This window comes from Elaeis guineensis, chromosome 15 (assembly GCF_000442705.2).
Source record: "Elaeis guineensis isolate ETL-2024a chromosome 15, EG11, whole genome shotgun sequence".
In the NCBI taxonomy this organism is placed as follows: domain Eukaryota; kingdom Viridiplantae; phylum Streptophyta; class Magnoliopsida; order Arecales; family Arecaceae; genus Elaeis; species Elaeis guineensis.
The window spans coordinates 38,105,350-38,121,593 of NC_026007.2; positions in this window are offsets into that span (position 1 = coordinate 38,105,350).

A 16,244-nucleotide genomic window follows, 5' to 3' on the forward strand; every position below is an offset into this window, starting at 1 on the left:
TGACAAGTGACAGGAATTAGCAGGTGTTGTCTTAAATTTATCTCATGAATTAAGACAAGACTTTTTTGAGCTGGACAAACTTTATTTAGACTGAGAGAAACCTTCTCAAGATTCTCTGGGTGAGTCAAATCACATTTGGCTCAGTCGAGATGAAAAAGATTACACGAGGAGAAAATTGGGCTCAATCATGTGCTAGCACGATTTTCTTGAACCTAATTGGATCTAATCCAAATCAATTAGGCTAGCCCAATTGATGATATCCAGATCCTAACCCTTGTTAGTGTGACCTAGTTAGGTTTAATTTTGTATGATAATGAGACATGTCGTGATCTCATCATCGACATCATCGAAACTCCTTTCGATGGATTAGAACTCTTCTGATTCAGACAATTAGAATGATCGATCATCAAGATCATTCTAATTGCTTCCAAAATCCATCAGTGATACCTAGCAGTATATAGTGATAACCCATCAGAACTGAAGATGAACCTCTCGGTGCAACTACCTGTGTGATTGAGTTCCTCTATCATGAGTCCTGACTGAATTAGGGTTAAGGTAAACTCGTCAAACCCAACATCAGTTATATGAATCAATCGATCGATCCGAGTCTGATGTGAAATCCCAATGGAAAATTCTTTTCCATTATTTCACTCTACCATGGCCATGGGCTTAAAGACTCGATCTTTCGATCATCATAGGACTACTCCTCTCATCTATCGAGGTTGATAGATTCTATCTTGGTGCGATCTGGTTCCTACAATGAATATGCTACAACCAACATACACCTCAGGGTTTCGAATGGCTAAGAGATCGAGTTATGGTATAGTCAAACTATAACATACTCAAGGTGAACTGTCGATGCACCTCAAATCAAAGAACTAGACACACAACTACAGCATCGAGCTAGTCATCGATGAGAAGGTAGACTTTCTTATGACTGCTCGAGGTGGTCACGCTCAGTACTCTCATTCTCAATGAATACCTATACTCTCGCTTCTGTGTCTCCACACCGTAGACTCAAGACATGTCTACCTTAAGGAAGCGATCGTACACCAACCTTCCGGATCGATCACCATCCTCGTGATGATCCTATGGTCAGGAGCTGTTTATGAGTTAGTTTTGTAAATTCATGCCTTAAATTTTCAACTCTTAAAAATATGAATTGACATTCCTACTAACTCAAAGGATATATCACAGACACAATGTACACAATGTGATAGAAGAATAACCAATTTATTAATTTATAGTCAAAATTACAAATTTACCCTTAGATTTGTACAGAAATGTGTCAGCCAAACTGGCATCTAGGGTACACATCTAACAAACTCCCACTTGACCTAATGCCAATTGGCTACATATCTAAGTCCCATCTTTTCAAGGTAGGCTTCGATCTTTTGCTGGCCTAATGGTTTTGTCAGCGGGTCTACCATATTGTCTGTGGAGTTGACTCTCTTAACCTCGACATAACATTTTTTGAGGTAATCACGGATCAGATGGAATCACCACTCGATATGCTTGGACTTCTGGTGAGACCTTGGCTCCTTAGCTAGGGCTATGGCACCATTATTGTCGCAGTAAAGAGGGATGGCATCCGATGACATCACTCCAAGCTTTGCGGCAAATTTTTTGTACCAGAATGCCTCCTTTGCAGCTTTCGATGCAGCAATATACTCTGCCTCCATGGTGGAATCAGCAATCACCGTCTGCTTGAAACTATTCCAGCTAACTGCACCACCATTGCAAATGAACAGACTCCCAAATATCGACTTTCGATCATCTATATCAGACATAAAGTCTGATTCTGTATATCTCTGAATCTGGAGTTCTCCATTTTCAAAGACTAAAAATATATCCTTAGTCCTTCTCAAGTACTTAAGGATATATTTCATAGAAGTCCAATGCTCTTCGCCTAGATTCGACTGATATCTGCTTGTGACACTCACAGCATGGGCTATATCAGGTCGTGTACATAGCATGGCATATATGAGGCTCCCTATTGCCGAAGCATAAGAGATCTTGCTCATGCGTTCAATCTCCTCAGGTGTGCTAGGGCACATCTTCTTGGAGAGATGAATGCCATATCTAAAAGGTACTAAATCTCTTTTGAAGTTTTTCATGCTAAACCTTTTTAGCACCTCCTCTATGTACATCTTCTGTGAAAGTCCCAGCATCCTATTTGGTCTATCTCTATAGACTTTAATACCCAGTATAAAGGATGCCTCTTCCAGATCTTTCATAGAGAACTCCTTAGACAACCATACTTTGACTGAGATCAACATGGGAATGTCATTCCCAATTAGGAGGACGTCATCTATGTACAATACGAGGAGGATAACTGCGCTCCCACTGACCTTTTTGAACACACATTGTTCCTTCTCGTTCTTGATGAAATCAAATATTTTGATCACATCATTGAAATGAGTATTCCAACTCCGAGATGCTTGCTTAAGTCCATAAATGGACCTTTGCAGCTTGCAGACCTTGTGATCATCATCATTGGATGTGAAACTAAATGGTTGTTCCATATAGATATCTTCCTCAAGATGTCTATTTAAGAACGCCATTTTCACATCCATCTGCCATATTTCATAATCAAAATAGGTTGCAACAGCAAGCAATGTGCGGATGAATTTTAGCATGGCTACGAGCGAGAAGGTATCTTGATAGTCAATGCCTTCACGCCGACTATAACCTTTCGCTACGAGCCTAGCCTTAAATGTCCCTACATTCCCATCTGCACCTTTCTCTTGAAGATCCATTTACACCCAACAGGTACAATACCTTCAGGTGGATCTACCGAGGTCCAGACTTGGTTTGAGTGCATCGAGTCAATTTTTGATCTCATTGCCTCTAACCATTTTTCAGAGTCGATATCTGATATCACCTCATCATAGGTCTTGGGATCATCACCATGAGCCCCATTTTTTGTGAGGAACATTTCTTCTATATCCTCTTGTATAGTACCTAAGTACCTTTCAGGAGGATGGAAAACCCTAGTCGATCTACGAGGTGGAAGAGATTGTGTTAGGACTGATTCTAATTGATTTGGTTCCTCATGTTCTTTAGCTTGTTGCTCTTGGGAGACATTCTCCTTGAGCTTAATTATTCTTTCGATGCCACCATCTTGAATAAACTATTTTTCAAGAAAAATAGTATTTCGACTCATAATCATATTGTGGTCTTTCGAAATATAGAAATAGTATCCTAATGACTCTTTAGGATATCCTATGAATCGAGCTCTAAAAGACCTTAACTCTAACTTATCTGCCTGCTGTCTCTTGACATGAGCCAGACAACCTCAAATTCTGAGATGATTCAGACTTGGCTTCTTACCATGCCATATCTCATATGGTGTGGTAGGAACGCTTTTAGATGGAACCCTATTCAATACATATATTGTTGTCATAAGACAATGTCCCTAAAGAAACTCAGAAAGGTCTATGAAGCTCATCATGAAACAGACCATATCTAATAGGGTCCGGTTTCTCCGTTCTGAAATTCGGTTGAGTTGTGGCATTCTAGGTGGAGTCCATTGAGAAACTATGCTATTATCCTTAAGATAGTCTAGGAACTCCCGACTAAAGTATTCACCTCCTCGATCTGATCGAAGAACCTTAATAGGCTTTTCTGTTTATTTTTCTACTTCATGTCTAAATTCTTTGAACCTTTCAAAGGCTTCAGACTTGTGTTTCATTAGAAACACATATCCGTACCTAGACATATCATCGATAAAAATAATGAAGTAGACATAGTTGCCTCTAGCCGGCACATCAAATGGGCTGCACACATCCATATGTACTAGGGCAAGTAAGTCTGTGGCCTTTTCTCCATGTCCCACAAAAGGGAGCTTGGTTATTTTACTTTGAAGGTATGATTCACAAACTAGATATGACTCAGAAGTCAACGGACTCAATAGCTCAAATTTTTTTAATTTGTTAACCCTATCTTCTACTATATGACCTAGCCTTAGGTGCCACAGATACCTATCATTTAGACTATCTCTAGGCCTTTTAATTCTTATGGCATTCACATTTTGCTCGATATTAAATACAGATACATCAATATGTAGCTGATAGAGACCATTAATAAGAAAACCTTCTGCAACTTTATTATTTTCATAAAATATGTTACAATGGTCCTTATGAAAGCTAATCACATAGCCTTCTTGTGCTAAACATGAAACAGAAATCAAATTCTTGCTTGCTGCAGGCACATAATAACAATCTCTAAGAAATAAATCTAATCCTAATGGTAATCACAGAGGGCAGATTCCCACGGCCACAGTAGCAACTCTTGCTCCATTCTTGATGTATAGGATCATCTCCCCATCCCTCAGCCTCCTGCTCTCCTCAAGACCCTGCATAGAAGTACACAAATGAGCACTAGAACTAGAGTCAAGCACCCAACTGGATGCAGAAAAAATCGTAAGATTAGATTCTAAAATGAGCATACCTCCAGAAGGACCATCCTTCTTATTCTTCAGGGTGGCCAGGTACTGAGGACAGTTTTGCTTCCAATGGCCGTCTGATTGATAGTAAAAATATTTTCTCTTTTCAGCAGCCTTCTTCTTCAGTTCTGTCTTCTTTTTTTTTTTCATCCATCTTCTGCTTCTTCACAGACTTTTTTTTCTTTCCAAAAGACTTTCTCTTGGAAGAAGTCCGCTCCACAGTAAGAACTGAGCCTTTTGAACCCTTCATAAAAAGCTCAGCCGTAACCAACATATTCATTAACTCGGCCAACATACACTGCATCTTATGCATATGAAAGTTCATAATGAACTGACCATATGCATCTGACAAGGACTGAAGAATCACATCAATCTGAAAATCCTTGTCTAAGATGATACCGAGCTTCTCAAGCTCCTCAAGATCCTTGATCATTGTCAAACAATGATCTTGGACTGACTGCCCATCATGCATTTTAGCCTTAAAAAGTCTTTGACAGACTTGATACTTGGCTGCGCGACTTTGTTCACTGAACAACTCTTGTAGGTGAGCCAACATTTGGTGGGTAGTCAAAATATTCTCATGTTGGCACTACAAGTCATCAGACATTGCACCCAACATGTAGTACCAAAATAATTCTGTAGTTCCTCAACCAGTCCTTGAAATTGGGTCCAGTCAATCTGTGGGTGTCTAGTATTTTGGTCAGGGGGTTTGAGGCAGACATATTTCCTGTAGAAAGTCAAAAATTTCTAGTTAGATTTTCTAATCAGATTTAACCAATTTGTTTAGAGATTTCATTTTTAAACAAATTAGGCTCTCACTATTTTCTCAGATCCCTACACTCCCTAGGTAGAGATGTGAAAATCTCCGTGATTAGTGATTTCTAGTGGGTGGTGCGGTCTCACTGACTGGCTCATCATCTCGCCTAACAGTTATTGGTGATGGGTCAACCGATGAGTGGACAACTCTTGTGTAATGATTCTCTAATCATGGTGCATCCAAAACTTGGTCTCTAATTCATGAAGCTCATCGTGCTTGGAATATTGCTCCAATCCTTAGTTAAGTCAAACCCACCATTTGCACAAACTAGATTCCTGATTGGGTCCCTCACCGTATCTGAAATATTGAGCCCAACCCATCCTCTAATTCGTAGCATCCAATGCCTAATGGACATGGTTGCATCTTTTCGATGCAACTGAGCCACTGTATCTAGTCGAGAACAATCAACCCCGGAAAGGGCCCGCACATCCACAATGGTGGAAGACCTAAACTTAATATTTTCTTAGGAAGATTTGATTTAGGTCTCTTTAAACTTGACTTGACATAGTCATAACAATTATGACTAACCTAGTGGCATGGGTTAGCTCGAATTGTTAGCCACCTCTAATCAGAACTGGGTTGACACATATGGCTAGGTAAGTGAGATCGGTGGAAGGGATATGCCATTAACTTGACAAGAACGCATTCGAGTCAAGTAGCTCCCAATTAAAAATCAGTCGATCGCATCTACCCAACTTACCTTAGACACCAAATTATCGAACCAGAACTAATTGGGTTAGCCTACAATTCAGGCTCTAACCACTGAGCTAAATTAGGTCTTAACTTGATCGAGTCACATCTAAATATGATTCGACCTTGACCCAGACATAATCCTATTAGGTTAGTCAATTATTAGCTTTCATGATCCCACCTAACCAACTGTTGATTCGGTTTGATCAACCGCTAGACCTAATTGAGCTACCCAAGTTCGAACCCAATTTTATGAAAATGACTTAGATCTAAAATTTTTAATTTTAGATCTAATTTAATTTCATAAGCTTAATTCATTAATTAAGTCTTGAGTTCATAAACAAAATATGTAAAATAAATCCTAGGATTTCAGGATCTAGGATTTTGCAGAAAAATAAGTTTTGATTTCTGATTAAGGATGAACGCACAGCACCCCTACACGTCATAAGAACACCCCATTGAATGGGAAGAGAGGGCCTTTAAATCCTATTTTGTTCTTATGACCAGACGGCCATGAGGAACACCTTTATCAAAAATATAAATTTTACTACAAAACTAGTTAGATCTAAATTTACATATCACGTATATAATTTAAGATCTAACTAATACATACTTTGCATACATCTCATGTATCAAAAATTGATCTAATTAACATATTTTCAGATTTAATACATCACATATAATATCTGAAAAATAAAATTTAAATTAAACTATTCAAAATAAAAACTATTCTAGATAAGTTATTAGAATAATTCTACAACTAGTCTAGGCATGCAATAGATCAATTTTATAGAATAATTAAAATTTTATTTTTTATTTTTTGATCTGATTATAATATTTATAATATCAAAAAAATAGAGACTAAATTAGGTCTAATTCATATTTTAATCACATTAAAACATAAACTTACAAGACTATTCATGGATTCAACTAATCCTAGTCTAGTCATGCATCTCATGCATGTTAGATCTTATTAGATTTAATTTTAAATATTTTGATTTTAGATCTTATCACATCTAATATGATATCTAAAATTCTTTAATATCAGATAAATTAAAATTAAAATTAGATCTAAATTAGATCTGAAACTGAGCTATGAACCTGGCTCTGATACCAGTTGAAGGGAAAAACCACCTTTTTCCTTGTAAGATCTTCCAGATTTCATCAAATCTGGAGTGAAATAATTTAAAAAATTTTATCTTACTTTTATTTTAGATCTAGATATATAGATTTAATTTTATTATCTTAATAAATCTAAAATCATGAGGAAACATGAAATACCTCAAGGGTAATTTGATTACCTTGTAGATGATCACAGTAAGCCTGAGGTTCCACTTTAGCCACGCAGTCACCTAACCTCTACCAATATCTACTTGGGCAGAATCTAGATCATCTTCTCCTCATGAATCTCTACTCTAAAAATCAAAATTAAATCTGATTAGGAAGATCTTCAAAAGTCTTCCTGAAGTTGGAGCAGCAGCCTGTCGAAGAAGTCCTGCAACCTTCCTGTTCAAGGCGTCACCATGCCTTGATCCTTCACCAGATGGATGCCCAACATTTTGGGTGTGAAGAGGGGAGAGGGAGCACCAGGGAGGACTTGGAGAAGAGGAGGGTTGGCTGATTTTTGCTGGGTTGGGAGTAGAATTCTTAAACCCTAGGCACAGACAGGGTTTGTATAGACCCTGCTGCGCTGCGCAGTGCCACATCATTCGATCAATCAAAAAATTCTATTTAATCCAAAAATATTTTGATTGATGGAGTGATGTCATCTAATCATATCAGATAAGAACTCCACCCTCTCTCCTATAGTTGGTGCCAACATTAGATAAGCACAAGGGAGATGGCGCCCAAGAGTCCATGTTGATCAAGACTCTTCATCCTTATCCACTTGGGGTGCCCACTTTAATCCAATTGGGTTCACGCCATAATCTGATTATGGCATCCAATTTAATGTAGATTTGGCATGTGGACACTCCACAAAAATTTTTCAATGAGCTCTTGCCAAGTGGCCTTCAGTTTAAGACCCATATGTCAACATTTGACAGATGTCCTAAAATGAAAATGGCAGGTGACAGGAATTAGCAGGTGTTGTCTTAAATTCATCTCATGAATTAAGACAAGACTTTTCTGAGCTAAACAAGCTTCATTTAAACTGAGAGAAACCTTCTCAAGATTCTTTGGATAAGTCAAATCATATTTGGCTCAGTCGAGATGAAAAAGATTACATGAGGAGAAAGTTAGGCTCAATCGTGTGCTAGCATGATTTCCATGAACCTAATTGGATCTAATCCAAATCAATTGGGCTAGCCCAATTGATGACATCCAGATCCTAACCCTTGTTAGTATGACCCAGTTAGGATCAATTATGTATGATAATGAGACATGTCGTGATCTCATCATCGACATCATTGAAACTCCTTTCGATGGATTAGAACTCTTCTGATTCAGACAATTAGAATGATCAATCAACAAGATCATTCTAATTGCTCCCAAAATCCACCAGTGACACCTAGCAATATATGATGGCAACCCATCAAAACTGAAGATGAACCTCTCGATGTAGCTACCTGTGTGATTGAGTTCTTCTATCATGAGTCCCGACTGAATTAGGGTTAAGGTTAACTCGTCAAACCCAACATCAGTCATATGAATCAATCGATCGATCCGAGTCCGATGTGAAATCCCAATGGAAATTTTTTTTCCATTATTTCACTCTGCCATGGCCATGGGCTTAAGGACTCGATCTTTCGATCATCATAGGATAACTCCTCTCATCTACCGAGGTTGATAGATCCCATCTTGGTGTGATCTGATTCCTACAATGAATATGCTACAGCCAACATACACCTTAAGATTTCGAATGGCTAGGAGATTGAGTTATGGTGTAGTCAAACTATAACACACTCAAGGTAAACTGTCGATGCACCTCAGGTCAAAGAACTAGACACACAACTGCAGCATCGAGCTAGTCATCGACGAGAAGGTAGACTTTCTTATGACTGCTCGAGGTGGTTACGCTCAATACTCTCATTCTCAATGAATATCTGTACTCTCGCTTCAATGTCTCCACACCATAGACTCAAGACACGTCTATCCTAAGGAAGCGATCGTACACCAACCTTCCGGATCGATCACCATCCTCGTGATGATCCTATGGTCAGGAGCTGTTTATGAGTTAGTTATGTAAATTCATGCCTTCAATTTTTAATTCTTGAAAATATGAATTGACATTCCTATTAACTTAAAGGATGTATCACAGACACAATGTACACAATGTGATAGAAGAATAACCCATTTATTGATTTATAGTCAAAATTATAAATTTGTCTTTAGATTTTTACAGGAATGTGTCAGCTAAACTGGCATCTAGGGCACATATCTAACAGGAATGTGATTGTAGACCAAGTCAAAGTAAGAATTAGTTTGGATTTCAAATTCTATGAGATACAATTTTAGAAAACCAAAACTCTTTCCTTATGGCACTGATTTTATCCAATTTTTTTTTTGAGATTTTTGTGGGTTTTATGGCACATATTGTGCACCCTTTGTTGGTGGTCCATGGTAGAAAAAGGAGGAGGGGATGCCCAAGAGTTGGGCACCCCTTGTCTTACCCTATTTGGATTTTTCTTGACTAGGTATTTGACCTAGATAAGGATTCTTTATATCTCTTAATTTAAGATGAATTTATTCTTAAAATTTTTGTAGATTATAGAGCATTGAGAGACCTTTGGGGCATGTAAAAATTAAGGAGAAAGAGTGTTAGGGCATGGAGATATAATAGACACAAAACTAAGTGTCTGGGTTAGAGCAAAGAGAAGAAGAAGAGGGTCTTCTTCTAGGGTTGCTGAGTTCACCTCTTCCCTTCCCCCATCTGTGAGTTTTCTAAGAGTGTCTCATATCTAAAACTCCATCTCCTACTTTTCATCTTTAAAAAAGTCCAAATCAAGAAGAAGGAGGCATCTGATCGACCATCGAGAAGGATCAGCACAGTACTAGCATACTGTGCTGATTTCCTGGACCAAGATTTCTGATCGTGATTCGTGGGTTCGTGTGGATGACTCCTAGAGGCCGAACATATATGCAGCTTGCAACATCATCCTCAAGCCTGGATCAGCAAAGTTAGAACATCTAACTTGCAAGGTAATAGATCTGATCTATTATATTTTACATACATTAGATGTAGTATAGAAATATGTTGATATGATCAACATGTAGTTCTTGCTCTTTATTTTTTAATTTTTGATTTAATATCATGTAATAATTATATAATAAGATCTTAGATCTAGGGATTCTTTAATTTTATAAGATAAATTTTGATTTATTTTAGTCTTTCACTGTCTGATCTTGAAAAAGTTTCAAGATTTAACCCTGAAACTCTTGATCTGGTTCCTTCAATTGGTATCAGAGCCTAGGTTGTTTGTTACATGATTATTTATACATTCTTAAATTATTTCTTAGATTAGATCTAATTTATAATCTAATTATTAAATCTGAAATTAAAATTTTTAAATCAATCACGAACTGTAGGTCGTCCTGCTATAAGGTTTATCCCTCACAGTGCAAAGGTTATCCTAGTTCGTGTAGATCTATCTTTAATCATACATTTGTTAGATGTGATCTAGATTAAATTTATGATTTATTATATTTAAAAAATATTTAAATCTAAAATAAAATCTCTTTGTTAATTATTCCCACACAAAGAACCATTGACAGTTCTGCTGAAACCAGTCGGGCCGGCTCGGGCACATAGCTGAGCCGGCTCGGGGATTTATCGAGCTGGCTCGGTGCTGATTCGAGCCGGCTCTCTCAGGCAGACAGAATTGATGCTCGGGTGAAATGTCATCGAGCCAGCTCAACTTCAATGAAGAGTCGGTTCGACCATCATATATTTGTCTGAAAAATTTGCGCAGTTTAAAGTTGAAATTATTTTAATTACATGAATCTATTTAGATTAGATCTAAGTAGTTTCATGCTTATTTCACTTGCATTTTGATTATGAATCAAACATGCAACTTGGTTGGTAGAACCATGTTGTAAAAATATTTTACAAACATGAAAATTATTTTCGAAAAGCCGAAGCCCAACCCTCAGCCCAAAACTTAATTGAGAATTAAGTTGTTTGATTAGGTTCTAGGATTGTGAATTGAAGAACCTAAGACACAAACCATAGCACATTGGGTTAATGGATTAGTGAGAATTAGGTCCATTAATTGGGTTAGACCTAAGGTTAGATTAAAGATGGACTTAATTAGAGAATTGACTAAATCTAATCAATTATTATCTTAGATTAGGTCAAAGATTCTTTAGATCAATTACAATAGTTGAAGTTGGTCAAGTCCATATCTTTAAAGAGAATCAAATGGACTTGATTTTTGGCTAAGCAGTCTAGCATGACCTGTTAGGTTGATCTAATCGAAACTAATTAAATCAGTTAGTGTCTAAGGTAAACCAGATCGGTGGTTTTTAATTGGCAGTCTGCTTACCTGACCATTTCTGATGGTGTTTAAGGCAAGCTTTGGCAGACCCTCCCATCGATCGAACTTATCTGACCTCTTGGTGAAATTATATTTTGATCGGATCACTTGACTATTCGAGCTGACCCATGTCAGCTAGGTAAATCAGTGTGACTGATTTAGGTGCTCCTAGACCAGCCCTTTTAATGGTCTCCCTTAAGCTGACTTGGTGAAGCTAGTGGGAGGATCATGATAAGCTGGTTCATCTGACCTCCTCCTCTAAATCAATTAAATCTTCTAAAATTATTTGATCTTTAAAATAAAATAGTTATGGTGATAACTAGATCATAGCCTCCCATTAAGTGGATGATAATGGGTCCATCAGTTGGATAATCATTGGAGGCCCAAAGGCCTGGTGCTTATCAGCTGATGGAATTGTCATTCATAATATGATTTTTTGACTGCATCTTTTTAAATGATGGTTAGGTTAGCCAACCAAAGTTGGGCCTAATCATTCATTGGCTAGATGGGCCAAGTATGGTCATATTAATGGTTGGACCTAACCGGACCTTTTCAGTGGAGACCAAAGCCTACTGATTAGGGACAAGGGCAAAATTAAAATTACTAAAAATTATTTAGAAAAATAATTGGTTATGAACCTATCCTTAAATGTACATGGGTTGGCCAACTAAAGTTGGGCTTGTGTGCAGTCTAAGTGGATTCTAGTACCCACTAAGGAATTAGGGTAATTCTTCGAATTGAAGGTAGAGGCTACCAATTCAAATAAAATAGTGGGAGAAACTTTTTGATTAAAGTCCAAATCTTTAAATTTAATGAATCAATTACTAATTAGGTTATGATTTTTTTTTGTGCAGATATGGCCACTTTCCTATCGCTCCGATCATTGTTGGACAATGATAAGTTGGTGGGATCCAACTTTGATAGCTGGTACCAAAAGTTGAAGATAGTCCTGGAGCATGAATGGATTCTATATGTGATGATGGATCCTGCACCTGAGAAGTCAGCTGTCAATACACGTGGAACAGTCAGAGACACTTACCAGAAGTAGCTCAGTGATCGGATCATGATATGCTACATCATACTGGCTGCCATGAGCAATGAGTTCAATCGCAGATTTAAGACGGCTCAGCCAAAGGACATGCTTCAAGTGTTGGAGGATGTCTTTGTGTTGCTCTTTGAATTGATTTTGATGATTACAAAGCATTTGAGGGGGTTACTAATGATTTTTGCTTGAAAAAAATTTATTGTATTTCAAGGACAAAATCATAATTTTACCAAATTCTGATTTGAAAGCATCAAGAGCAAGAATAGAAAATTTGTGATCCATTGGAGAAAATTTTATAATTTTTGGATGTGTATTTTGAAAGATATTCATGTTTGTAAAATTGAGTCGACCCCATGAGTCGACTCATGGCACAAAGGACTGATTGGCACGTAGAATTGTTTGGCTGGCACAGTCTGTGAGTCAACTCCATGGGTCGACCCCCAGGCATGAGTCGACCCCATGAGTCGACCTCTACTATTTTTAGGCCAAAATTACAGAACCATTATTTTCTGCTATTTTTCACAGAGGTCGACCCCATGAGTCGACCCATGAGCATGAGTTGACCCCATGAGTCAACCCCTGTGATAGGAAAGTTCCGCAACAGCTAGTTTTTAACCCATTTTAAGTGCATTTAATGCTCATTTAATGTGGTCTAATGGCTCTATTTCAGCCCAGATTACTCTCCATCATTCCTAAAAGTTATAAAAGGAACAAAAAGGTGGGAATCAACAAGGAGAAAGATTTTTGAAAAGAGAATTTCAAGCATACTTTTCAGCCCTAAGCAAGAGCCCACTCAAAGCATTCAAGAAGCTTTTAATTCAAGTTCACCAACTCCTCAAGTGCTCATTCAAGTCTCCAACTACCTTGAGAAAATCGGAAAGAGCTTTCTTCTATTTGAGTATAGTGTATTTAAAGCCTCATTAACTCATTAAAGGAGCTTCATTTGTATTTTCTGTGCTATAAATTGTAATACTCTTTTGAGTTATTATTTTTGTTTTGGAAGGGTTCCAAAATGTGGGAAGGTTGATCCGAACTTTGAATCGGATTGTATTGGGTTGGCTTGTACCTAAAAAATAAGTGGACTAGCTTGGGATAGCTAGAGTCGGAGGTTTCGACGAGTGTATTCAAGTTGAATACAAGTTAGTGGATTGAAATTCTCAAGTAAGAGCTTGAAGAGTGGATGTAGGTGCAAGGTTGGCACCGAACCACTATAAATCCTCTTATTTGTGTCGTGCTTAATTGCTCTCCTTTTAGAACTTCTTTATTCTCTTGCATTCTTGCATTTAACCATTAGCCTTGAATCAACTATACTCTCTTTATTTATCTAGCTATTGTTAAACAATCTTCATAAGGTATAAGATAAGTTTAAAATTTTTAGAAACCCAATTCATCCCCCCCCCCCTCTTGGGTTGCATAGTTAGGCATCACTTTGGCACACTCGATGATGTGGAGAGGCACAAGACTAGTTGTCCTATCTTCAACGCCAAAATATGGAATGGTGCTTCTATCACTGATCATGTATTGTACATGATCGAGCTCATGGAGCGTTTGAGCAAGCTCGGTTTTTACTTGCATGAGCAGCTTGGGAAAGATGCAATACTGAACTCGCTGTCCAAATCTTATCTTCCATTCCTCACTCATTATAGAATGACAAAGCTTGAAGTAAACTACCACGGGTTACTGAGGTTGCTTCAGAACTTTGAGAAGGATCACCAACTCCACAAGGAGTCGGTGAACTTAGTGGGAGGTTCATCTTCTGGTTCTCGACCCTTTAAGAAAAGAAAGAAGAACAAGAAGAAGAAAGTGAAGAAGGTGCAAGTTCAAGATGGGACATCAGTGCAGGGCCAGACCAGAAAGATCAAGCCCGATAAGAGTCAAATTGAATGCTTCTTTTGCAAGAAGCGGGGCGCTGAAAGAGGAACTGTCCTCAATACATTACCTCCCTGGACCCGAACAGGCAGAGAAAAAAGCAAGCTGTTGCTGGGCAAGGTAGTTATAAGATAACTCCTTACAATTTCTCTATTAGTGATATAACTGACTGGGTATTGAATATCGGTAGCCCTTACCATATTTGCAATTCGTTACAGGGGTTGCAGGTCAGTAGGAGATTCGAGCAAGGTGAGAGGTTCCTGAACGTTGGAGATGAAAAACCAATTCCAGTTCTAGCATTAGGAATATTGAAACTTGTATTTGAGTCCCATACCGTTGTTGTTAATCATTGTCATTTTTATCCCAGTTTCTTTTTAAATGTTATTTCTGTAGGCCTTCTGGCCAAAAATGATTATAAAATTTCAATAAAGAAACAAGTTTATAATATCATTATGAATGGTGTTACTATTTTTTGTGGACATTTGAACAATGGTGTGTATATGTTATCACAACCTATTAACGTAGTCTATTCTATTGGCAAGCACCCTAGATTAGATAGTGTATCAGATATCTACTTATGGCACTATAGGCTAGGTCATATAAACAAGAACAGGATAAATAGGTTGACTCAAGAGGGAATACTAGAAGTCAGTGATTGTGAATCACTTTCAACCTGTGAATCCTGTCTTCTTGGTAAAATGATCAAGTCATCTTTTACTGAAAAAGGTGAGAGAGCTACTGAGCTCTTGGGCCTAGTACATACTGATATATGCGGGTCCATGAGCACAAGTACTAGAGGTGGATATTTCTACTTCATCACTTTCACGGATGATCTATCCAGATATGGATATATCTATTTGATGAAACATAAGTTGGATTCATTTGAAATGTTCAAACGATTTCGAAGTGAAATAGAAAAATAAACTGGGAAGAGTATTAAAACTCTTCGATCTGACCGGAGAGGGGAATACCTTTCTGGTGAGTTTCTCACATATCTAGGAGAGAATGGGATTCTCTCCCAATGGACTCCTCCAGGAACACCACAGCATAATGGTGTGTCTGAAAAGAGAAATCAAACTCTGTTAGATATGGTTCGATCCATGATGGGTTTTGCCAGCTTGCCGATATCCTTCTGGGGATATGCACTCAAATCGGCCTGTTATCTATTAAATAGGGTTCCAAGTAAGTCTGTAATAAAGACTCCATATAAGATATGGACGGGACGTAAGCCAGCACTTTCACACCTTAAGGTCTAGGGGTGCCCGGTCTATGTCAAACGGTTAGTTACAAATAAACTTGGACCTAGGTCTAACAAATGCACATTCATAGGGTACCCCAAAGAGATCAAAGGATATTTTTTCTACCATGCTGATGAACAAAAGGTGTTCATCAGCCTTAAGGCAATCTTTTTAGAAAAGAAGTTCTTTGGTGAAGGAACCGTTGCCTCTAAGGTTGAACTTGATGAAGTTCAACAGGTAGAAGAACTGACACCAATAGCTGAACCTGAGTCAGATTTGATTAGATCAGATCTGGAGCCCAATGTACCTACATTATTAAGATGATCCAGTAGAGTATCGCATCAGTCGGATAAATACTATGATTTTTTAGTCCGGAACGGTGATCCCATCGAACTCGATGAGAATGATGAGGATCCGATCACCTATATGGATGCAATACAAAGACCTGATTCTGAGAAATGGCTTGAAGCCATGAAATTCGAAATGGAGTCCATGAAGGTCAACGATGAATGGACATTGATTGACCCACCTGAAGGGGTTAAACCCATTGGGTGTAAATGGGTCTTCAAAAAGAAGAGAGACGCAGACGGAAAGGTGGAGACCTATAAAGCCCGTCTGATTGCCAAGGGGTATCGTCAACATTATGGTATTGACTATAACGAGA